The sequence below is a fragment of the Erinaceus europaeus genome, chromosome 7, assembly GCF_950295315.1.
Source record: "Erinaceus europaeus chromosome 7, mEriEur2.1, whole genome shotgun sequence".
Taxonomy (NCBI): Eukaryota; Metazoa; Chordata; class Mammalia; order Eulipotyphla; family Erinaceidae; genus Erinaceus; species Erinaceus europaeus.
The window spans coordinates 122,551,834-122,578,316 of record NC_080168.1 but is presented as its reverse complement, the minus strand read 5'-3'; the positions used below and the strand labels follow the sequence as shown (position 1 = coordinate 122,578,316).

General features: G+C 41.1%; 1 long non-coding RNA gene across 1 annotated transcript; it reads right to left on the bottom strand.

The window, feature by feature from the left end:
- Positions 1-1,154: 1,154 nt before the first annotated feature.
- LOC132539330 (uncharacterized) lies at positions 1,155-26,150 on the bottom strand. Its single transcript, XR_009550579.1, has 3 exons — positions 25,960-26,150; positions 9,941-10,005; positions 1,155-1,187 (listed from the first exon to the last, which is right to left on the bottom strand). It is a non-coding gene; the product is annotated as an uncharacterized LOC132539330 (long non-coding RNA).
- Between the last annotated feature and the right edge of the window lie 333 nt (positions 26,151-26,483).

The following is a 26,483-nucleotide window of genomic DNA, read 5'->3' as shown; positions in this document are numbered from 1 at the left end:
CCACTGGTCTGTGTGCCTATTTTTGTTCCAGTACCATGCTGTTTTGATGATGATGGCTTTATAATATAGTTTAAGGTCTGGGAGTGTGATGCCTCCATTTCTGTTTCCTTTCCTTAAAATTGTTTTGGCAATTCTAGGTGTTTTCATGTTCCAGATAAATGATTGTAGTGTTTGTTCTATTCTGTTAAAGAAGCTTGGTGGAACTTTGATGAGAATGTTTCCTTTTTATAAATAAATTTTTTTTTAAAATAATGATAAATGAAGGGGAAAATAAATCAGTGACTCAGTTGTTTGACCAGTAAAAGGAGCAATGTAAGACAACATCTGATGAGAGGCCAGGCCTTACTGACTTGTTACTATAATTCCACTTGAGAGGAATTATAATTTTTAATTAAAAAGTGAACAGAGAAGCATGACTACAGATACACTGAAGGCATCTCAATGACCAAATAATGCGAATGTGTGCCCTTTTTTTTTCTAGTGTTTTCTCTCTATGGTTTATCTTTTTCTATTATTATTAGTGATTTAATATTGATTTACAAAACCACAAGGTAATAGGAGTAAAATTTCACACTGTTCCCACCACCAGAGTTCTGTGTCTCCATTCCCTCCACTGGAAACTGCAGTAGTTCTCCCAAGGTCACAGATTCTGGTTGACTATTATTTCTACAATTATCTATCTATATTTATATTTATATGTTTGCCCATTTTTTCCCCTATGGCCCTGCCTCCTCTCTTTTCTTTTTTTTATAGAATGTTATTAGTGATTTAATAATGATTAGCATGATTGCAAGATAACAGGAGTACAATTCCACACAGTTCCCACCAACAGAATCACATCCCCTCCATAGGTAGCTTCCCTCTTCTTTAACCTGGGACTATGGACCAAAATCCTTTATGGTGAGTAAAAGGTGGAAGGTCTGGCTTCTGTAATTGCTTCTCTGCTGGACATAGGCATTGGAAAGTGGATCCACACCCCCAGCCTATTTCTGTCTTTCTCTAGTGGGGCAGGGCTCTGGAGAGGTGAGACTTCATTGACCCACTGGTGAGGTCATCTTCCCTGGGGAAGTCAGGATGGTGTCATAGTAACATGTGCAACTTGATGGCGGTGATTTGGTGGGTTCCTGAAGTCGCTACAAGCCTTTCTTGTTGTGGTCCCAGGTGGTCTCCTTTGGTATTTTGGTATCCTGAAGAGGAGAGGAGAGAAGCACAGCTGCCACTGCTCTGTAGCCCTGCCTCCGGAAGTTCCGCCTCCTCTCTTTTCTAAGTCATACCTATACCTGCACCCATTACTAATTCCAAGTGTCCTTCCTTTTTTCCTCTTCTCTCTCAGGGTCTTGATGGAACGGGGTGGGGTAATATATGTCCTTAATCACCACTGTAATTGTATTATTACCTGAACGAGTGATTGGGGGAGTGGAGACGTGTGTTGGAAGAGAAGTATGTATTTTGTGTGCGTTTGTGGTTAGTTTAGGTTTAGTAACACTATCTTTACATGAGTGTCATCATGAATGGACCATTTCTTTCATTCGTTCACCCAGTAAGTATTTATCAACATCCAGTGTTCTACTCCCAGGGCATCTAGCAGTGAACAGAGTCCCTTCCTCCAAGGACTTTGCATTCTAGAGGAAATTGCCTGTATAGTAGAAATTCTATGTGCATGACCTAAATGTCTCTTGCTCCAGTGACCTGCATTGCCCACTTTTCTTTCCATACTCACACTGGAGCTATATAAACAACCTGCGCATTGGTGCAAGGACCCGGGTTCGAGCTCCCAGTCCCCACCTGCAGAGGGAAAGCTTCACGAGTGGTGAAGCAGTATTGCAACTCTCTCTCTCTTTCCCTCTCCCCTTCCTCTCAATTTCTGGCTGTCTCTATCCACTAATTTTTTTTTAAAAAAGGTCACATTTTTAAAACAAAATACATAAACAGAGCCCCAACAATAACCCTGGAGGCAAAAAAAAAGTAAATAAATAAATATAAACAACATATTGTACATGCAGGACTCACTTTTGGAATTCAGGAAGAGTTAGAAAAGGATAATGAAGAAGATTCAACACTGGCATCCTTTTCCTTAACTTTTTTTTTTATTTAAGAAAGTATTAATTAACAAAACCATAGGGTAGGAGGGGTACAATTCCACACAATTCCCACCACCCAATCTCCATATCCCACCCCCTCCCCTGATAGCTTTCCCATTCTCTATCCCTCTGGGAGCATGGACCCAGGGTCATTGTGGGTTGCAGAAGGTGGAAGGTCTGGCTTCTGGAATTGCTTCCCCGCTGAACATGGGCGTTGACTGGTCGGTCCATACTCCCAGTCTGCCTCTCTCTTTCCCTAGTAGGGTGGGTCTCTGGGGAAGCTGAGCTCCAGGACACATTGGTGGGGTCTTCAGTCTAGGGAAGCCTGGCCGGCATCCTGATGACATCTGGAACCTGGTCACTGAAAAGAGAGTTAACATACAAAGCCAAACAAATTGTTGAGCAATCATGGACCCAAAGCTTGGAATAGTGGAGAGGAAGTGTTAGGGGGGTACTCACTGCAAACTCTAGTGTACTTCTGCTTTCAGGTATATATTTTGCAGTAGTTTACAGATATGTGTGAACATCTGCTCTCTCTCACAGAAACTGGTGTATATCTAGGTTTTGGGACTTTGTTAGAAAGTGAACCACCTGAGATGGAATTAGAGTATACTATGAAAGGCAAGGTCTCACCCGAGTAATGAAGCTGAAGGGTTTTCATTCCACCCGCGAAGTCTCTGGACACAGTCTGAGGTGAAGCATGTTGAGGTGGCAATTGTTGCGTTGGTTAGGTTGTGATTGGCAGATGCAATATTATTTGGTATGGATTAGGAGAGGCATACAGGAAAGTGGGCCCTATCCAAGGGTTCCAGGACTGGGGGAAGTAGAGGCTCTATAGTGGAGAAGTGAGGTTCCTGCTGTCTTAGGGTTCAAAAAGACAATCAATAGTTAATGTTATCATGTGTTATCATCACATTATTTGGTAATTGGGTTAACTTTGAAAAGTCCTTTTGTTATGGTTTGCTGTACAGTACCCAGTATCTTGTATATTGGTTGCTTCTATCTACTTGATCTAGGCTTTTGAGAGAGTCTGCATATCAATTACACTGCATATATAAATTGAAAAGATTCAGTTTGTGTTTTGAAAAACTTCGAGACATATAATTAATTTTACCCCTCTCGTATTAATTAAGTAGTGATTTATATGACTACATTTTACTAGGAGTGTACATAAACACCGTTCCCACCACCAAAAGACTGTGACCCATCCCTCCCACCCACTCCCACCGCCCACTGGCCCAGGAAGCTGCATGTCTACCCCTCACCACAGGGTTTTTACTTTGATGCCCTACTTACAATTTGGTCAGGTCCTACTTTTAGTTTCCCTTTCTTACTCAACTTCTGTTGATGAGTGGGATCATCCCATACTCATCTTTATCTTTCTGACTTAGCTCACTTAACATAATACCTTCTAGCTCTGTCCAAGATGGGCCAGAGAAGGTGGGTTCATTGTTCTTCCTTAACTTTCAAGACCTTCAGAACTCTATAAATAAGTGCTCTCACAAAAAAAAAAGGGGGGGTGAGGGTTTCAGGTCCTGGAACATGAGGGCAGAGGACAGGTTGTATTGTTCGTGGAAATGTTATGCATGTACAAACTACTGTATTTTACTGTTGGCTGTAAACCATTAATCCCCCCCCAAAAAAAAAAAGATAAAACCTCTGTTTTTTCTCTGAGGCTGGTAAGAAATGGCAGTCCTCGTTACAGCTGAGTAAATAGGAGCTACCTTGCTCCTTATCCCTCCTTGCAGGGAGAAGCTCAGGAACACATTAGTCAAGGACACAGCGTTGGACTGCAGTGAAGTTTCATTGCTGGGAGGGTGCATCGTATGAAAGAGGAAGATCCATTTCTGGGATTCAAGTCTTGATCCTCCAGAGATGAACTCTATATGACTATGGCAAATCACTTTCTATGGGCTTGCTTTTCTCTCATGTAAAATGTAGGCTTTGGGGCTGGGGAGACAGCATAATAGTTATGCAAAAGACAGTCATGCCTGAGCCTCTGAGGTCTCAAGATCAGTCCCCAGCACCACCATACGCCAAAGCTGAGCAGTGCTCTGGTATCTCTCTCTTTCTGTATATCTCTCATTAAAATAAATTTTTTTTAAAAAAAAATTAAGTATAGGGCTGGGTGGTGGCACACCTGTTTGAGCACACGTATTACAATGTACAAGGACCCAGGTTGGGGTGCATTGGATCGACCTTCTCGTGGTGCATCCCGTGAGTACCCATTCATTGGGGAAACTGACGATCCTTCTTAGCCGACTGAATCCACATGGATCCCAGTCACTTGCAAAGCCATTTAACTGGCTACGAAAGAAGGGCAAACGCTAGAAGAAGAAGAAGGACCCAGGTTCAAGCCCCCAGTCCCCACCTGCAGGGGGAAAGCTTCACGAGTGGTGAAGCATGGCTGCAGGTGTCTCTCTGTGTTTCTCCCTCTCTATCACTCACTTCCCTTCTGGCTTTCTCTATCCAATAAATAAAGATAATTAAAAAAAAATTTAAGTATAGACTTTAAGGTGGAGGGTCACTAAGATTTACCTCCTTTAACTCTGAGTTATACACATTTAGTGTAAGTAACTCAAGCATAAATGAAAACAAAGAAATTAGAATAGATAGGTCAAGAGTCTGTGGGTCATATTGTTTATTGATAGCTATGGAAAATCTGTAATAAGAAAAAAAAAATGGTGTAGTCCTAAAAATGACTTCAGTGAGGCCATCCAGTGAATAGAGGACACTGGTCTATGCCTATAGGATCTCACTAATTTCTTGAAGGGGCCAACCACTCAGTTTCTCATCTGGACATGTGACAGCTCTGTCAGTCTACAACAACAGCCAGCTGTAGCCAGCTGGTGTTCCAGTCCTTGACAGAATCTTCAAGTCTATTTCCTATCAAACAGTATGAAAGCCAACTCTGGTGCTCTCTGAAAACAGCCTGTTTTCCCTGAAACCACAGATCTCAGTTCACATTGCTGTAGTGGAAAATGAACTGTGTCCACACTCAGAGCATTCACCCTGGAAATGTTGGAGACTGTGACTGCCCCAAGATTCCCATTAGGATTAGTGACCCCAAAGGAAAGGTAAAAATACAACAGGGACTTTTTTCCCCTGTTTTCCTTCCCCTCCACCCCAAAATAGGAGACTCCTCAGAAACCAAAAAAAAAAAAAAAAAAAAAAAATTTTTTTTAATTTTAAAAAAGGTCTAATTTTTCCAGTCCTTCACATTTCTAATAACGGTGGGTCCGGTAGTTTCCATTAATGTTTTCCAAACACTACCCAGACCACATAGCTGATATAAATAGAACTAGGTCTGAATAACTTATGAAAATAGCACTCAAGGCTCCCACAGAGGCCATCTGTGAGAAGATCCTTTTCTAATGAGCCTATGACTAAAGGGACTCACAGATTCACCCATTCTGATCCAAACCCTTTTTGGAGAGACATTTTTGTATTTTATTTTCTTCTTCAGTTTTTTTTTTTTTTCTTTTTTTCTTTTTGAGAGGTGGGGGAGTGGCTGACAGAATCAGAATTGGAAGTGGAGGAAAGGAACAAGACCAGGGAATAGCCAAAGGGGGACCACCTATATCTTAAATTCTAAAGATCCCATTTCTGTGACTGAATGCGTCCACCCCAGAAAACATTCAATTCAGCGGTATTTCCTGTGTGGATTCTCAGTAGATGCTTGACATTAATGCGCAGCCATTTATTAAAATGTCCTGTATTTACTTAACCATCAGCTCTGTTTATTCGGTACATTCCGGATGGAATTTGCACAGCATTTTGCTTGTCACCACAGTTTATCATTTCTAGCCACTAGCTGATCAGAGAATAAACTTAGGAGCCAAGGGACTGAGGGATGGGAGGTTGTGGGGTGTTGACAGGCTGGGGAAGAAGACTGAATCACGCAGAAAACAGGGAAGGGCTGTTACACCCAGGTACTCAATCAGAGAACATTTCAATGAACAAATCAATGGAGCCATTCAAACCACAGAGAACTTCTGAAACAGCTTTCAACTGAATCATTGATTTCGCCATTAAATACTTTTTTTTTTTTGCCCATCTTATTAGTTTGCAAACTCTGGGAATTCATAAACAATTCTAAATCAGATAAGTGTAACTTGATGAATCCCTCTGAGAATGTTCAGTCTTCCAGACCCTTAAATAAATATGTTTACCATCCGTGTTAAATGTTTCTGAAAATTAGATCTTTCTTCCTCTCTTTCTTTCTTTCTTTCTTTCTTTCTTTCTTTCTTTCTTTCTTCCCCCCCCCCACCTCCTTCCCTTCCTTCCTTCCTTTCTTTTATTGCCACCAGGGTTATCATGGGTACAGTGCCTGCACTGTGAATCCACTGCTCTCAGTGGCCATTTTCTCTCTCTCTCTCTCTCCTTTTTCCTCTTTATTTGGTAGGAGAGAGACAAATTAAGAGGGAGAGGAAATACAAAAGGAGAGAGAGAGAGAGACAGCTACAGACCTGCTTCACTACTGACGAAGCCTCCTAACCCCACAGATGGGATCCAGTTGTTTGAATCCAGATCCTTACACATGGTAACATGTGTACTCAGCTGGGTACAATACCATCAGCCAGCCCCTCCCCAAATTAGGCTTATCGACTGACTGTAAAGATACCAAAGTGAATACTATTTCTCTAAGGTTTGGGGACTACCCACACAGAAAAGGTACTGCCCTCTGACTACTGAGTCTAACTTTGTTAGCAGACAAAAATATAATATAATATAGTGTAATATAATATAGTATAGTATAATGCAATATAATATATATAATATAATTATTTTTCATAGGAGAGAAAAGAGCACTGCCTCACTATGGTATTTGGATGGTGGTAACGGGAATTGAACCCAGGCCTTTACATGTGTAAGTCCTGTGCTCTGTTAGCTAAGTAATATCCATAGCCCCCAATGTAAGAAGAAATTAGAACCAGAAAATGTGAGAGAGAGAGAAATAGTCAGAACCCAATGGTGGCACAGAAGCTCACAGAAATAAAATGGAAGAGAAGTCAAGACCATAGGAAATGGGGGGAAATAGAGAGAGAGAGAGAGAGAGAGAGAGAGAGAGAGAGGTGATAGATAATGATAGAAATAATAGCATGCTGCTCTCAATTCTTATCAAATAATATTGCATCCACTGATTGCAACCTAATCAACTCAATGAGTGCCACCCCAGCATGCTTCACTTCAGACTGTGTCCAGAGACTCCAGGTGTGGAATGACAACCCTTCAGCTTCATCACTCGGGTGAGACCTTTCCTTTCATAGTATTCTCTAATTCCATTCCAGGTGATCCACTCCCCAATAAAGTCCCCAAGCCTAGATATAGACCAGGTCCCCTGAGACAGAGCATATGTTCACATGTGCCCATAAACCAGGGAAAAATATATACCTGAGAGCAGAAGTACACAAGAGTCTGCAGGGAATAACCCCCCCCCCCCAACACTTCATCTGCACTATTCCAGCCTTTAGGTCCATGATTGTTCAACAATTTGTTTGGCTTTGTATGTTAAGTTTCTTTTCAGCCACCAGGTTCCAGATGCCAGCATGATGCTGACCAGACTTCCTTGGACTGAAGACCCCACCAATGCGTCCTGGAGTTGCGCTTCCCCAGAGACCCACCCTACTAGGGAAAGACAGAGGCAGACTGGGAGTATGGATTGATCAGTCAATGCCCATGTTCAGCGGGGAAGCAATTACAGAAGCCAGACCTTCCACCTTCTGCGACCCACAACGACCCTGGGTCCATACTCCCAGAGGGATAGAGAATGGGAAAGCTATCAGGGGAGGGGGTGGGATGTGGAGATCAGGTGGTGGGAATTGTGTGGAGCTGTACCCCTCTTATCCTACGGTTTTGTTAATGTCTCCTTCTTTAAATAAATAAATAAAAATTTTTAAAAAAAGAAAGAATAGTCAATAGTCTTTGGGAGAATCGCTGCAGTTTCCAATGGAGGGAATGAGGATACAGAACTCTGGTGGTGGGAACAGTGTGGAATTAGACCCCTGCTACTTTGTAATTTTGTAAATCACTAATACAAAAATAATAATTTTTTAAAAAACTAAAAATTCAAGTAGACACAAGTAGAACCTGAAATGGAATTGGCGTATTGCACAAAAGTAAAAGACTCTGGGGTAGGTGGGTGGGTGGGGAGAATACAGGTCCATGAACGATGATAAATGACATAGTGGGGGTTGTATTGTTAAATGGGAAACTGGGGAATGTTATGCATGTACAAACTATTGTATTTACTGTTGAATGTAAAACATTAATTCCCCAATATGAAATAAATTTTTTAAAAAAACTAAAAATTCTAAAACCGTAGAAAATGCCTGAAATGAACAAAGAATTGAGGTGATACTTGAATAGAGCTGAATAAATGTCCACTCTTACTATTTAGTAAGGTAGGAAGAGAAACACTGTTTTCATGAAACCCACATCCATGCCCATAACTCTGAATGACAAAAAAAAAAAAAAAAACAGATGGAAACTGCAGGTGCTCAGGAAAAAGGGCTCGGCAGAGGATACTGTCATCCTTGAGATATTTTAATTGTTTTTTTCTGAATTTAAAAATTATATTCTTTTAAAAAATGCTTCATTACATCGAAAATCTGATGTCCACTCTAGTGGAATTTAAAGTTATATTCACTGAACTCTTGAGACTAGAACAAAACAAAACAAAACAAAAAGCCAGACTATGAAGCCCTGTAAGAATGTCTCCTAATTCTTGCTTTGTGTTTCTTTTATGGTTTTAACACGCTCCTGGTACTTAAACACTCTTCACCTCCTTTATCAAATCTCCCTGAACCCTGGTCTCACCACCCCCTAGGACCTCCATTTGTCTTAGACGCTGGAAGAGTCAACAATCCGATAAACTCGGTCACTGTACCGGATACCATTTTCCCCCAAAAACTTCCCAAATGATGAGAGCAAGCTCACTGGGCTGTTGAAAACATGGGTTCCCTAAACCTCAACATACACCTTTTATATCAGAAGTTCCTGATGCTGGGTCTCCCTGTGTGCAGTTTCATCAAGCATAACCCCATGACTCACACTGTCCTGTAGATTTGGGACCATCAGTGGTACTTAAACCTGACTCAGTACTTTCACCTGGTGATGCTAAGACATTACCCTCGACCAATCCCAGCATGGTCTCTGTGGCTAGTGGCCTGAAAAGCAAGATACTGTAAAAACTCCCAACTGAGGGAGTCGGGCTGTAGCGCAGTGGGCTAAGTGCAGGTGGCACAAAGCACAAGGACCGGCATAAGGATCCCGGTTCGAACCCTGGCTCCCCACCTGCAGGGGAGTCGCTTCACAGGCCGTGAAGCAGGTCTGCAGGTGTCTATCTTTCTCTCCTCCTCTCTGTCTTCCCCTCCCTCTCTCCATTTCTCTCTGTCCTATCCAACAACGACAACAACAATAATAACTACAACAATAAAACAACAAGGGCAACAAAAGGGAATAAATAAATAAAATAAATATTAAAAAAAAAACTCCCAACTGAATCCAATGGGCATCAGATGCGAGAATCGCAGGTCCCTGGTCCTCAATATTTGATTCACAAAAGCACTGCTCTCCATAAGAATGTAGATTCTGGGCTGGCAAAAGAGTTCACTTGGATAGTGTGTTGCTTTGAAGGTCTCTCATTTCCTTTATTGGGGGATTAATGGTTTACAGGTGACAGTAAAATATAGTAGTTGGTACGTGTGTAACATTTCTCGGTTTTTCCACATAACAATCTAAGCCCCTCTAGGTCCTCCTCTGCCATCATGTTCTAGGATCTAAACACCTCCCCTCACCCACTCACCCACCCACCACCACCACCACCACCGAGTCTTTTACTTTGGTGCAATACCAACCTTTGAAGGAAGTTTTGATCTTGTAGTCTCTTCCATTATTCTCGCTTTGCCTTCACTGTCTCTATCTAAAGGGGAAAAAAGAAAGGAAAACAACTTACTGGGCATTCGTTTTCTTTTTTTTTCTATATTTTATTTATGTATTTATTTATTTGGGGTAGAGACAGAGAAGAGTTGAGAAGGAAGGAGGATATAGGAAGGGAGAAAGAAAAAAACCTACAGCTCTATTTCACCATTTGTAACAAATTATAGAAATGATCCCTGAAAGTATAGTGTTGATTATTGCACAATTTGTGAAGATTTCCTCCTATAGGTGGGGACCAGGGACTTGAACCAGACTCCTGTTATGTGAACCAGACTCCTGTTATGTGAACCAGACACTGTTATGTGTCCACTCAAATCAGGTGCACCACTGCCTGGCCCTGATTTTACAAATCTTGAAAGGTATAACAGCAAGAGCAGACAAGCTTTGTCACTCTGTGTCCCAGTGGTGAACATATGCTACAAGTAGAAAATTTTCAGAGCTCTGAAAGCTAACAAAGAATTAGCTGACAAGTTAGCTCTCTTGGATAGTGTGCTTGATTTGTTATTCACATCACGAGTGATAAAACGGGGCTGCAGGTGTCTATCTCTCTCTTATTTACTCTTTCCCCCTCTCAATTTCTCTCTACCTCTAACCAACAATAACTAAGATATATAGTTTTAAAAATATTTGCAAAGTCTTACCCTTGCAAGAGCCTTTGCTACATAACCCCTGTTGAATACAAATGGCATGAATTTTGATCAGTGCCAGACCTTCCACCTTCTGCACCCCACAATGACCCTGGGTCCATACTCCCAGAGGGATAAAGAATAGGAAAGCTATCAGGGGAGGGGATGGGATACGGAGTTCTGGTGGTGGAAATTGTGCGAAGTTGTACCCCTCTTATCCTATGGTTTTGTCAATGTTTCCTTTTTATAAATAAAAAATTTAAAAGAAAGGAAGGAAGGAAGGAAAGAAGAGAGAGAGAGAGAGAGGAAGGAAGGAAGATAGCTCTCAGAGCAAATGCGTTTGGGCAGTGGTCAATACCATGTTGGCTCTGATTTTCATAATGTATATTATCAGCAAGCGATTGCTCCTAGAAAATCCTACTTCTGCAAAATTCTTTGACATTGATGTTTTGGGGCGTTTCTTTGTAAAGTACAAATACACTTATCTGTGCCCCTCAACGCACTGTTACAGACCGAGATGGATGGGTGGGTGAGGTGGTGACTTGGTGGCAACAGCTCTTAACCTTGTTTGCGTGGGGACCAGAAATGGACCTTAGGCAGCGCATCAAAAGTCTCACTCTCTTTCTTTCTCTCAGTAAGGAAATGGAGTATTAAAAAAAAAAAAATGGCCCAGGGGTCAGGCAGTAGAGCAGCGCACATGGCACCAAGCCCAAGCACCAGCGTAAAGGACCAGGGGCTCCCGGTTCGAGCCCCGGCTCCCCACCTGCAGAGGAGCCACTTCACAGGCGGTGAGGCAGGTCTGCAGGTGTCTGTCTGTCTCTCCCCCTCAGTCTTCCCCTCCTCTCTGTCCTATCCAACAACGACGACATCAGTAACAACAACAATAATAACTACAACAACAATTAAAAACCAACATGGGCAACAAAAAGGGAAAATAAATAAATATTTTTTTAATTTAAGTTTTTTATAATAATGCCCCCCAAAAGTATTTTTAAAAATACAAAGATTTCAAATAATGTAAAAAAGAAAACCCTTAGGCAATTATTTAAGATCTCTCTCTGGTAGTGACAGCTATTCAGAACATATTTTTTTTAAGTTTTTATTTATAAAATAGAAATGCTGACAAGACCATAAGATAGCTCCTTTGTCAGAAGACACTACTAGACTTGCTTCCCAACTGCTATGGTTAAAGCAGTCTTGTAGAAAGCATGTAAAAATACAATGGTGAATACCATTGTCTATTCTTACACTTTAGAAACTTGAAATATATATATATTACCTTTCCTCTGAACTAATTTCTCTACTACTGTGAAAAGGAGGGAGAGGGGTAGGACACTCCAGAACAGGTGTTTGGTATAATGGCAGCCACCTACCACCAGATGACCCATATTATTGTCCACCTGTCACAGAGAAAAAGAAATAATTCATAGAGAAGAAGAAATAACACGTTTATGGGGAAAAAATTCTTCATATGTGAAATGTTCTGTTGCATCATCCCACTGACACTTTAATGTGTTTCCTTAAGTTTTTCACATTCTAGGTAATTTCATATAATGACATTAATTTTAAAACTATCTTAATAGACACCAATTAGACAAGAATACAACAACATATGTGATATTCCAACTCACTGATGAACTTCAGTGGGGAAAAAAAAAACCCTATAGTATACTTTATCTTCTGACTATGTCTGTGACAATATTGTAGACTGGATATAAGTATTAAATCCATTTGATGTGATTGTTTTTTTTTAAAAAAGTAATTCAAATAGTTACTTTAAAAGTATCCAATACAGACCCAAGAAGGATGACAGAGGACCTAGTGGGGGTTGTACTGTTATATAGAAAATTGGGAAATGTTATGCATGTGCAAACTATTGTATTTACTGTTGAATGTAAAACATTAATTCCCCAATAAAGAAATTTTAAATAAAAAGAATCCAGTTAGGACTGGGCCACAGCACACTCTGTTGAAAGTACACATTACGGTGTCCAAAGGCCTAGGTTCAAGCCCTCGGCCCTCACCTATGGGGGGGTATGAGCAGTGAAGCAGTGTTGCACCTGTATCTCTTTCTCTTTCCCTCTCTACTTCCCCTCTCAATTTTTCTCTGTCCTGTCAAATATAAGGAACATAAAAGTTGGTTTTTGTTTTGTTGATTTTTTTAATTTTTATTTTATTTATCTTCCCTTTTGTTGTCCTTGTTTTATTATTGTTGTAGTTATTATTGTTGTCATCGTTGATAGATAGGACAGAGAGAAATGGAGAGAGGAGGGGAAGACAGAGAGGGGGAGAGAAAGATAGACACCTGCAGACCTGCTTCACCATCTGTGAAGCGACTCCCCTGCAGGTGGGGAGCCGGGGGCTCGAACCAGGATCCTTACGCTGGTCCCTGCGCTTCATGCCACGTGCGCTTAACCTGCTGCGCTACCGCCCGACTCCCCGTATATTCTGTTTTTATGTTTTAAGTATCCAGTTAGCAGACGTCTGGTTACCAGATAGCAAGTGATTTTAACCAGGTGTTTTCAAAATAATAGTTAGTAAATACAGTCTTTCACAGCTGGAAGAATAAAAAAAAAAGGATATCTCTACATATACATTACTTCACAACAGTCCTGTGAAAACTAAAGGAGACTCCATGAATGAAAAAATGCCACTAGAAATAAGCGACACACAAAGATTTAATCCAAGTTCACTGAATTTCTACGTTGCTACATTCTTTTATATAGGCATAGCTACTTAATAATTTCAAAGCAGATCATTTTAACAATACAGTAGAATAGAAAACTTTTTTATTGTCTTTATTTATTTATTAGATAGAGACTACCAGAAATTGAGAAGGGAGGGTTGGATAGAGAGGAAGAGAGACAGGGACATCTGCAGCACTGCTTCACCACTCATGAAGCTTTCCCCCGGCAGGTGGGGACTGGGGACTCAAACCTGAGTCCTTGTACATTGTAACGTGTACTCACCCGGCCCCTGAAAACTTTTTTTTTTCATGTAAAAAGATTATCTGGAATCGTCTCTCCTCACATTATATTGCATGGTAAAATATCCTTGAGATGTAGTGCAATGTTATTGCACTTAAAAAAGCCTGAAGCTTTATCTCTTATGTTGGGGTTTACATAACTGGTGTCATAGAATTTTCCTTTGTTTGTAAAGAGTTCTGTTTTTATCAGATAGTTCTAAATGTGCACATGCAAAGGTGTGTTTCTTAAACTTTCTAGAAATTCTTGGGAAAGCGGGATACCAAGGGCTCCAAAAAGTGTTTGGTATGAAAAAAGGGCTGAAGATGACTTGTTTTAAATGTAGAGTGTCTCTATTTTTTAGAGGTTCTGCAAGACGGGCCTAGAAAGACCAACAGCAATGTGGAAATTACCTAGGATCCTGTCAGAAGCAGGTGGCATGCAGGGCCCTGGCATTAAGTTAGCAGAAAGAGAGGAGTCAGGTTAGCCAGTGTCCATTCCTTATGAAGCACAGAGATAAGAACTCACAAAGAATAGAGAAAAAAGAATAATCCGTCAAGGAGTAAACTTCCCATTTATTCAGACTATTTCGTTTTTGCTTTTGTTTCTCTCAAGACGTCGAGATAAAATTCCTACTGTATTGGGAGTTGGGTAGTAGCGTACTGGGTTAAGTGTAGGTGGCGCAAAGTGCAAGGACCAGCTTAAGGATCCCGGTTCGAGCCCCGTCTCCCCACCTGCAGGGGAGTTGCTTCACAGACAGTGAAGCAGGTCTGCAGATGTCTTTCTCTCCCCCTCTGTCTTCCCCTCCTCTTTCCAATTCTCTCTGTCCTACTCCAACAACAATGACATCAATAACAACAACAATAATAACTACAGCAATAAAACAGCAAGGGCAACAAAAGGGAATAAATAACTATTTTTTAAAAATTTTTTTCTACTGTGTTATTTTGCACAGTGGCAGGGATGAAGCCCAGAGCTTCAAGCATGCAGATCAGTTGCACTGCTTCTAAGACACCTCCTCAGCCCAAGTTTTTATTTTATATTGTGGGAGTGAAATGCTGAGAGTAAGAGAAAAAGAAAGCAAAGCGCTGTGCCCCCATCCAAGGTCACTTGGTTTGTGTTTGGAATATTCCTGCAATTCTAGGGATGGAACCCAAGATCAGAGAGCTAGAGACTAAAATCAACTGTATTACAATGTTACCAGAAATATAGTGTGAATGCACTACTCATCTGCAAGCTCATGAAGATATGAAAAATGTCAAAAGCCTTATGAAATAAAGAGAAGTCAAATTTCAATACCAGGAGGATTCCAATTAGCGCGCTCATTGAAAATCCCAAAAGACATTCTGCTGAAATCACCAGCGAATAACATCTTGTTCAGCACATACACAGCATGCAAGTTTCCACATGTGATCTTCATCTGTGTTACCTAGAAAATCTTTACCTGTGGGGCCAGGTGGCGGTGCACCTGGTTGAGTGCACACATTACAAAGTGCAAGGACCCAGGTTCAAGTCCCCAGCCCCCACCTGAAAGGGGAAAAGCTTTGCAAATGATGAAGCAGTGCTGCAGGTGTCTCTCTGTTTCTGTCCCTCTCTCCCTCCCCCTTCCTCTCAATTTCTGGCTCTCTCTATCTAATCAATAAAGATAATAAAAATAGATTTCTTTAAAAATAAAAATCTTGTGTGGCACAGGGTGGCACTGAACTTCACTTACAAATACACTATTTTGCGGACAAGGCAGTGGTGCAGCCACATAAATAGTACTAAGTGCAAGGACTCATTCAATAACTCAAAAACTCAAGGAGTTTGAGCCCCTGCTCCTCCTCTGTAGGGGGGACACTTCATGAGTGGTGAAGCAAGTGTCTACCTTTCTCTCTCTCTCTCTCTGTAAATTTCTCTCTCTCTCTAAATTTCTCTCTGGCCTATACAATAAAATGGAAAAAAAAAAAGTGTCTGCCAGGAACAATGGATTCGTAGTGTGGGCAGCGAGCCCCAGCGATAACCCTGGAAGAAAAGAAAAAAGAAAACACTATTTGTATATGTTGGGTCACCTCTTTTTTCTTCTCATTTACCCATGACAATGAAACCATCACAGTTCAGGGCTGGGGAAATAGCTCAGTGTGTTAGAGCAGAGAACTTACATGCCTAAGGGCCCAGAAGGCATGGGTTTGATATCTGGTATGGCCTTGTGCCAGCGTTGAACAGTGTTCTGGTCTCTACTTCCTCTCTCATTCTCTTTCATAATAAATAATAAATAGCTAGATAAATAAACCTTTGTAAGTAGACCACACTATGAAGCCAAGTTACTACCTTATGTATTTTAGACTCTAGTCACAAGAACATTAATTAAACTTAATCATTGTTAAGTCTCCCCCCCCCAACCCCAACACACACACATATTGAAGAATATACCTGTTCATCTGTTTTACGTGGAGAGACTTGATTAGCACACACTGCTGAGGGTGAGGGAGACAGACTGAGTATCAGCCACTAGAGCTGTGGTACAAGCTCCTGACAGAGACAGCGTTTCGAGGACAGAGCAGAGGGAACATTCATCCATGCTATAAGGAGCTGGGCACCTCCTTGAAGAAGGAATCTTTAAAGTGAGACTTGAAAGAACTGATCTAATCAGAATTTGAGTGAGGGGAGAATAGTGTAAAATTGCAGCCTGCTGATACCAGCATGTTCATGCATGGCTTACCATGCATTTGCTACCTTGTGAGAGTCGCTGTTCAATACTTTGCATACCCACCAGCCTAAACAATCCTTATACAAAAAAGAGGAGTTACACTACCGTCCACCCTGGCCTTCCTGGGAACGTTCACTGAGTTGCAAGCTCTTGGTGCTTGGCATAATGCCTTCTATAAAGTAAACACCTTTCATTGGATCTGCAGTATTTATGGCGATGGTTGGAAGGAGTCTCAGTGATTTTGTCAGACATTTGTATTCATGAGAATGGTGGTATACTTCTCAACTGTAAAAGCAAAGTTTAATTTGTGTCCAGGGTCCATTTTTCTATCCTTTCTATGGATGAGCAGAGAAGCCGGGACTCGACCGTTTCATTCTGCTCTGCATCCCAGAACACTCTTACGCAGCTGTTTGGGAAGGAAAAGCAAAATGAGTTTGAGCTTTCCGCGGACAAATCACTGTCAAGATTTATGCTGTGCTGGGAGTATGGATCCACCTGTCAGCGCGCCCATATTTAGTGGGGAAGCAATTACAGAAGCCAGACCTTCCACCTTCTGCATTCCACAATGATCTTGGGTCCATACTCCCAGAGGGATAAAGAATAGGAAAGCTATCAGGGGAGGGGATGGGATACTGAGTTCTGGTGGTGGGAATTGTGTGGAGTTGTACCCCTCTTATTATAGGTTTTGTCAGTGTTTCCTTTTTACAAATAAATAAATTTTAAAAAAAGATTTATGCTGTGAGTTAGGCCACACAGGTAAAGATTTTTTATTTTTAAAGAAATCTATTTGTATTATCTTTATTTATTTATTAGGTAGAGGAGCCAGAAATTGAGGAGAAGTTGGAGGAGAAGAGGGTTGAAACCTGCAGCACTGCTTCCCCACTCGTAAAGCTTTCTCCTTTCAGGTGGGGGCTGGGAACTTGAACCTGGGTCCCTGTGCATTGTAACATGTGCGCTCAACCAGGTGCACCACCATCTGGCCCCCACAGGTAAAGATTTTCTAGTCTACATAAAATAACTGCTCTCTGTGTTCCCACTCTGTCTCAGACAGAAACTAAAGACGTCTGACATAAGAGCCCCTCTGTCCTGCAGACATTTGTGCTTTTTTAGCTAAACATCACAAGCCCTTCACCCTCAAACAAGTCCCCTCATGCTATGTGCTGACAGAGAGTTGGACTCACACATCCTCATTCTTAGTAGATGCCCACCTCGAGCCAACACTTACAGAAACCCTCCCTCTCCTTGATCCAGAGGAAAGTTCAAGGACTCTATGCCAAGTGTTTTGAGAGAAAAGAAGAGGAGTGGGTCCCACATGAAATGACAGATAGATGGTTTTCTGAAAGTTTTTGGAGAGTGAAAGTTGACAGCGAACTCAATGAAGAAAATACCCTGACTTGTAGCTATAAGACTGATATAAAAGAAACAGAGGAACTCAAAACTACAAGTGGATGATGGGGTAGATTGCTCAGTGGGCAAACAGCAGGATTTGCTTGCCTGGGACCCCATGTCATCTGTCAAAAAGAAGATAAATGGGATCTTAGATAGAGGAGTGGTAAGGTGAAAATAAACAATGGGCTGTGTTGGAAATTTGAATGCATAATTGGTAGTCCAGCTGTCCCAGAAGCTCATCTTCGTGAATCATAGCATATATTCTAATAGTTAGTTAGCTGACAGTCAACTGTTGATAAAATAAACCCTTTTGATTATTCTGCGATTGGGTACAGTTCTGTTATTTTACCACTGATTTCTTGGTACGAAATGACTTATGAAAGCCCATTCAGCTTCCTTTTAAGAAATGCTTATTTCAGGGGCCAAGTGGTGGTGCACCTGGTTCAGCACACATGTTACAGTGAGCAAGGATCCAGGTTTGAGCCCCAGACCCCACCTGCAGGGGGACAGCTTTGTGAGTAGTGAAGCAGTGTTGCAGGTGTCTCTCTGCCTCTCTCCCTCTATTACCCCCTTCCCTCTCAATTTGTGGCTGTTTTAGCCAATAAATAAATAAAGATAACTAAAATTTAAAAATTAAAAATAAATATTTCAGAGGCTGGGTGGTGGCACGCCTGGTTAAGCGCACACGTTACAATGTGCAAGGACCTGGGCTCGAGCCCCTGGTCCCCACCTGCAGGAGGAAAGCTTTGCAAGTGGTGAAGTGGGCTGCAGATGTCTCTCTGTCTCTCTCCCTCTTTATCTCCCACTTTCCTCTTAATTTCTGGCTGTCTCAATCCAGTAAAAAAATAAAGATAATACAAAAAATTTTTTTAAAGAAATGCTTATTTCAGAGAGAGAGAGAGAGAGGTGGGGGTAAAAAAGGACAGAGAGAAAGAGAACTCCTCAGCTCTGGCATAATGTGGTGCCAGGGATTGAACTTGGTGCCTCTGGAGCCTCAGGCAGGCCAGTAGGAGCACTAATAGACTGCCCATCCCCTGTCAGTCCCCCTGTCAGTCGTATCTAAACTAAGTCTGCAGTAGAGGCCTGTGGGCTCTTAATCCAGCGAACTTCCTGCTGCTTATTCTCATGCCTCTCTTCCCACAGGTTTTCAAACAGTAGTTTAAGATGCCCTGCCATCTGTACCCACGAAGCTTTCCAAGAGCTGCTTTCCAAACCAGAGCTGCCTCTTTGTTCCCGCCCCTTCATGGCCAGTTGCATTATTGCTCTCTGCCCGGCTTCCCTGGACCTGTCACTTCCCCATCTTTTGTTCCCCTCTGAGTGTCCTCCACCACAGTCTCACACCCTATATTGAGGTCTGAATTTTTACTCTTGCTTCTAAGTAGACGCCAAAATAACCTCACACATACTCTAGCCAGTTCCTTCTGTCAGGATGTGGCTGCTTAGCCATGAGACATAGAAAACAGGGGGCTGTAGAATTCAACACTAGCTTGAACGGCCCTGGTCCGATTCTTGGCCATGGAACTAATGCCTGCGACCCACAGTGAACTCAGCTCATTTCCAGCAGAGTTGGTGCCATGTCTATTGTCTCCTGACCTTGACACTGTTCTGACTCCTGCTACTTCCTTGGCAATCTGTCCTCTCCAGAGGGGACATGGTAATTAAAGGAACCCAAAGCAGCTGGCCCTTGACTCAGGCTATTGCAAAAGGTTTTCCCACCAGCCCATCAAACTGCTGAGCAATGGAACTCAAGTGGAAGGAAAGAGAGAGAGAGAGAGAGGGAGAGAGGTGGCATTCACAAAGTTGAATGTGAGTAATGTGCGTTTGTCAGGCCTTATGCTTCTAGAAAACAGATCTGTTTGACAGAATTAGATAAAGTTTTATTTCAGACTTGCATAACTCAGCATTATGCTTTGAATTTCCAACAAAATTTCATGGTCCAAAAAAAAAAAAGAAATCAACAGATGCCGAGGAAAATTATTTCCTTGTAGACCAGCTCCTAAGTCAATACAAGAGTAATAGAAAAATGAAGGTTTAGTCATGCAACTTGAAAACTCTGAGTTTGGAAGCTCAAAGGTATCTGAGGAACAGCATTTACAATGAGCAGATGACCCTGAGGCAGTGTAGCTCTTCAAAACCCCTTGTCCCACTCTTCCTCACACAGGCCAATACTTCTTCCTTGTCCAAGGTTTTGCTGACATAAGTATGCTTAATGCTATAGTCACCATGGATTCAACTTTGATTTTTACTCTCTCTCAAAAAAAAGTTACTTTTCGTGCTGGTGAGATAGTTCAGCCTATGAGAGCACAGAACTTGTATCCCTCAGGGCCCAGAAGCCACACGTTCAATTCCTGGTACCATTCTGTGCCAGAGATAAATATAAATAGTACTCTCATTTCCTTTCTCTCTCTCTCTCTCTCCCTCCCTCCTTTCTCCCCTCCCTCCATCCCTTTATAATAATAATAATAGTAAAATTTCTTTTCTTTAAAAATTACATGCAAGAAAAAAATATGTCAAAAACAGACTTTGGGTGGGGAAGATAGCACAATGGTTATGCAAACACTCTCATGCCTGAGACTCTGAGGTCCAAGGTTTAATCCCCCATGCCACCAGAAACCAGAGCTGAACAGTGTTTTGGTAAAAATAATAATAATGAATTTTTTAAAAGAATTAATTAATGAATTAATAATCATAGAAAACATAAAAAATATTTATATAAAAATCTTCTCCCAGCTAGACATTTGATATAAAAATGCCACTGAACTCAAAGCAAACTTGCAATGTTAACACTTATATGGTTCGAAGCACATAACCAACCACTTTGGAACTGAGTGGCTTAAATAGACGTAATATTGTTTGATCCCAAAGAGATACTATTTGTTGAGAGGGTCATCCAGGCAGCTCTTCTGCTGGGGTTGGACTACTCCTGAAGCCAGGAAGAGAGAAAATCCAACATGGCTTCAATACTGCTGAACGCTCAGGTCTGGCTGTTGACTGGAACCTGTGGGTTCTCCTTCACTTGACAACTCCTTGTTGCTCAAACTTCTCACAGAGTTTCAAGAGGTTTCATTAAACCACATCACTGCTACTGCATTCCGGTATCAAAAGTTAGGAGGATCAGCTCAGCTCGAGAGAACAGAAAAATTCTCCCTTCATGATCTCTTGCACTATCCAAGTCTAACATTTACCTCTGGGGGAAAAAAATTTTTTTTATTGTTGGGGCATCAATCGCACTGCTTATAAAGACTGTCTCTCAGTAGACTCAACTCCAGAAGGACTTAGAGAACATGTCTCACTGCATTTGAGTCTTGCAAAGCGGGATCAGAGTAAGAATATCTCAAATGATTCAGGGTGGATTGTGACCTCAAGGAGTCTTAAAGCCCTGCCCTCTTGGGGCTATTGTTTAAGTTCAGAGAGTCACAACTTGGGAACCAGCACAATGGTTATCCAAAAGTCTTTCATGTGAGAAGCTCTGAGGTCCCAGATTCAATCCCCAGCACCACCATACTCCAAATCTGAGCAGAGCAATGGTCTGGATCCTCTCTCTCTCTCTCTCTCTCTCTTCAAAAAGTAAGTTCAGGAGGACAGTGTGAACTTGGAAATTCCTGTGGTCTGTGGTTTATTATCTCATTTAGTAACTAACTTGAACTCTACAAGTGTAAAATTCCCCTAAATAAATTTTCAGCAGATTATACCAAATGAAATTACAGTGCGTCACTTAGGCATAATTATTAAGAGAGGACAATAATGACGTGTATGTCCAAGTGTTACCTTTATTTTTTTTAATATTTATTTAATTTATTTATTCCCTTTTGTTGCCCTTGTTGTTTTATTGTTGTAGTTATTATTGTTGTTGGATAGGACAGAGAGAAATGGAGAGAGGAGGGGAAGACAGAGAGGAGGAGAGAAAGACAGACACCTGCAGACCTGCTTCACCGCCTGTAAAGCAACTCCCCTGCAGGTGGGGAGCCAGGGTTCAAACCGGGATCCTTATGCCGGTCCTTGTGCTTTGCGCCACCTGCGCTTAACCCACTGCGCTACAGCCCGACTCCCCAAGTGTTACCTTTAAAGATTATTGCTGGGTGGAGCCAAGATGGCAGCTTGGAGAAAACACCTGGAGTGAGCTCTTCAAGGAAGCTGCTTTCAACCTGGGAATCTCGGCCACCAAGTTCCGGATGCTGCCGTGATGCCAACCTGACTTCCCTGGGCAGATGACCCCACCAATGTGTCCTGGAGCCCTGCTTCCCCATGGCCCTACCCCACCAGGGAAAGAGGGAGACAGGCTGGGAGTATGGATAGACCTGCCAATGCCCATGTTCAGTGGAGAAGTAGTTACAGAAGCCAGACCTTCCACCTTCTGCACCTCACAATGATCCTGGGTCCATGCTCCCAGAGAGATAAAGAAAAGACAAGCTAACAAGAGAGGGAACTGGATATGGAGCTCTGGGCGTGGGCACTGTGTGGAAATGTATCCCTCTTAACCTATAGTCTTGTCAATATTTCCATTTTATAAATTAAAAAAAATAAAATAAAATATGATTGCTATAATCATCGTACATGTATATTGTTCTTCAGGTCTAACAGAATATCATATTACAGAGGACAAATCTGTAGGTTTAGTTCCCATGAAAGAGATCAAGTTTTCCTTTCACTATACCTCTCTAAGGAAAACTAGTCATGTTGTAAACCTGCATCTCAATTCACCAACAAACCTCAAGGAGAAAGAATAAATCAGTGCTACCCTATAGTTGGCCTCAAAGCACATGACCTTCTCTTGAGTATCATGTAATTTCTTCAAACTTCTCTTTACTGTGAACCACCCCCCTTCCACCACTATAAGTCAGGAAAGAAATTATTTTTTATGGAGTTCTTACTATGTGTGACTCAGGATTTTGCTTGTTTATTAAATCAGTATGGTATCATTTAATGATAACCATACTTGGTTTTGTTCACTAATGTATTTAATTAATTGTTCTCATTTGACTAGCTGAGATAGGACAGAAGGCAGATGACCAACTATGGTATTAGCAATGTTTCACTTTGAGAATTATTGCACATTCTAACGCCTCATTGGGAGAGTTTCTCTTCATTCCAAAGAACAGAAGCTAGGTATCCTTGCCAGATATAGAAAATATATTATTCTTTGGTTCATTATCAGCTCAGTATATAAAGCTTAATTTGCAAAATATAGTAATAAAACCTTGACAGACTAGCAGATATTTTCATAGTTGCACTTGAACCTATGTAAGATGGTTTGTCATTGAGTGTCTGTCCAAAATGCCATTTGACCATAATTTAGGGATTGCTTATTGCAAGCATTTTACAAGCTAATTTTGGATAAATCTAATGGTTTAGCTAATTTTCAATTCTCAAAAATAGGAATTCCATCCAAAATGGAGTGGCAACTTTCCTCAGAGCAGAAATGATCAGTCTCATTTCATTGGAATATTTCAATACATTGAATTTAATCAACATGGCTTTCATTATCCTCTTCCTCTGACCCCTCATTTTCAGTTCTGCATTCAACCCTAATTCCCAAATTGTCTTCAGCTAAGTTTTAGTAGTTGCACATTTTCCTTTCTGCAATTACTGCTAATGCAGTCTACCCTTGAGTGTCTAAGAAATTAAGAGATATTTCAAAATTAACATAAGATATCACTGGAAATCAAAAGACATTTTAATGACTGAGCAACTTACCTGGCCTTTGGGAAATGAGATCACTCAATCTGCTGATCAAGAAGACAACATAAAAAGCATTCCAGCGGCCATCATCGCCAGCTTGAAGCACGTAAGTCAAGACAACATGGGAAGAAAGAAAAGGAGAAATGAGCCAAGGATCAAACACTAGAAAGACTGATTAGAGACTATAATGAAAATAATACATTTGGGGATTTTAAAAAAGTCGATAAAAATTACTTATTTTAATCAATATCATAGGTTTTTTATTTTTATTTTCTTTACTCTGTGGTTAATGGTGGTTTACAAGACGGAAAGATTACAAGGTGAGTCCCACACTACATTTACCAATAACACTCTGTGCCCCCCACCCTCCTAATGACGACCACTATAGTTCCCATAGTCTTAGACACAATTTGGTTAATTCTGGTGTTTGCTTGTGGTTTTTGGTTTGAGTTTTGCAAGCTCATGGGTTTTATATCTCTAGACTCCACATAGAAGTGAAGTCATCCCGTAGTCGTCTTTCATGTGTTTACTTGTTTTGCTAAGTATAATCACCTCCAGTTCTATCCATTTTGTTCCAAAGGATACAATATTATCTTTTTTGATGGCAATTCATTTACTTTTATTTCTAACTGTATCATGTTCTCTGAATTAATGTGTATATTCTAAATAAGGATTTTTTAGCTCACTTCTATAATATTCTTGGATTATTGCCATGTACATAGAAGTAATTTATTTCAAGTATACAGATATTGTGCAAACAAAAATATGGTCTATTTTGTGTGTGCATCTGTATATGTATTGGTTAACACACATATATAATGCTGTTTGCCATATAATTACATGAGTTGTATTTACATATACAGATATATGCATGATTCATCTTGTGTGTATGTATACATGGTTGGATACTTATATAATGCACATTAAATATAAATAATACAAAGTAGACCATATTTTTGCTTATAGATACAGTCTTAATTGAGGGTTCTTTCTTTCTGAGGGCCTACCCAAATTTAACTCAGTATTCTAATTATCTCAGCAAAAATTATCAAGCTTACCACAATTAATTTTCTGTGTCTACATAAGTCACTGAATGCCATACCCTGTGACAAGTTGGAATCATCAAGTATGATGATAAAACTTCTGTTCTAAATTGTTCTTTCCAGTAAAGTCTGATCTCTTCTATTACATGCTGACATAGATATAAACACACCCTCCAAATCACTGGTGCTTAGTCACTAAACTTTTCTAGTTCCTTGAAGAACAACACTTTTTGAGGCCAGGAAATAGCTCCCGTGGTGAAGTGCACACAGCAAGATCAAAGACTGTGATTCAAGTCCCCCAACACTACATGGGAACACTATGGGTGGCTCCAGGGAAACTTCATGAGTGATGGACTGATGTCTCTCCTCTGTCTCTCTAACTTTCTCTCTCCCTCTCTATCTGGGAAGAAAGGGGTAGGGAAGAGTCTGCTGGGAGAGGTAGAATTAGGTAAGTGAAAAGTCCTGGTGCAAAAAATAAAGAAAGAGAGAACCCAGTCTTTATAGAAAAACCATGTGAGTATAGTAAGCGCCCCATGGCATGTTATGTTACAGTAGACCGGAATGATGAATCAAGGTTCAGATAGTAGAATCAAGGTAGTGTTTTCTGTTTGAAATAAATGTCTTGGGGTAGGGGTATATAGCATAATGGTTATGCAAAGACTTTTATGCTCCAAAGTCCCAGGTTCAATTCCTTGCACCACTATAAACCAGAGCTGCTAAGTGCTCTGTTTTTTTTAAAAAAATGACTTTAATCCTTTAAATTGAATCTTGTTTTTGAAAGTACATGATCATAATGGAAAACAGTCATCTAAGAATGACTAGGGGACAGGGAGATAACATAGTGATTACGCAAAAGACTTTCATGCTTGAAGCTCTGAGGTCCCAAGTTCAATCCCTGGCACCACCATAAACTGCAGCATAGCATTGCTCTGGTAGAAAAAAAGGGGGCGTGGCGCAAAGCGCAGGGACCAGTAAGGATCCCTGTTCGAGCCCCCTGCTCCCCACCTGCAGGGGAGTCGCTTCACGGCGGTGAAGCAGGTCTGCAGGTGTCTATCTTTCTCTCCCCTCTCTCTCTGTCTTCCCCTCCTCTCTCCATTTCTCTCTGTCCTATCCAACAACAAAGCAACGTCAACAATGGCAATAATAACCGCAACAAGGCTGCAACAACTAGGGCAACAAAAAGGGGGGAAAATGGCCTCCAGGAGCGGTGGATTCATGGTGCAGGCACCGAGCCCAGCAATAACCCTGGAGGAAGAAAAAAAAGGGGGGGCAGAGAACCCCTAAAAACAGGTACCAAATGCCAGAAGTTACTTGATCATATAGACATTCTGTGATGATTCTAATCTTCCCCAAGAATACTTCCATTTGTCCTATATCTATTTTTGGAAGTCAATTGTCAAAACAGTCCACATGTAAGGATCTGCAGGTGAACTCCATAAACAGATGACACCTTGTTTATTCAGTCTGGGGGAAAATATATACAACAAATCCCGTTTGTTAACTGCCAGAGATTACATAGTAATAGTAATAAGTAATAGGTTAACTCACCTCAGCTTTGTGTTTAAGATGAATCATCCGTTCAGGGTGTCCAGTTCACATTCCTTACATCACAATGACTAAACTTCTTTGAGGCAAGTTCCTTGTCAAGATGTCAAAGCTGCCCTTGAGAAGATTCATGAGCTCCATCTACGAAAATGAGCCCATTATCAAGTTTATGACCAATTTTCCCCAATAGCTATCTCTCCAATGTACAACAGAACCCTGCTGATACTTTTCTCCTATGCTTTTAGGTCTTTTTAAATTTGCCTTGTAAGAACAATGTTTCACTTTGTCTTACAGCCTGCTTGGAAAAGGATGTGGGGCGTTATGAATGGATGCCAGGTTTAATTTCAGCCGTTTTACTCTATGTCAGGATACGAAACAGTCCTTTTTAATTGTTAGAAGCAAAATAGGCACTTCACCAAAGAGTTAAAACATCTAGGGTGTGTGCTACCAGTTTCAGAGAGCTGCCTTATTCCTAGGGCAGTGGTCCGCCAACGTGAACTCTTGACTCCAGTAAGGTATTCATATTC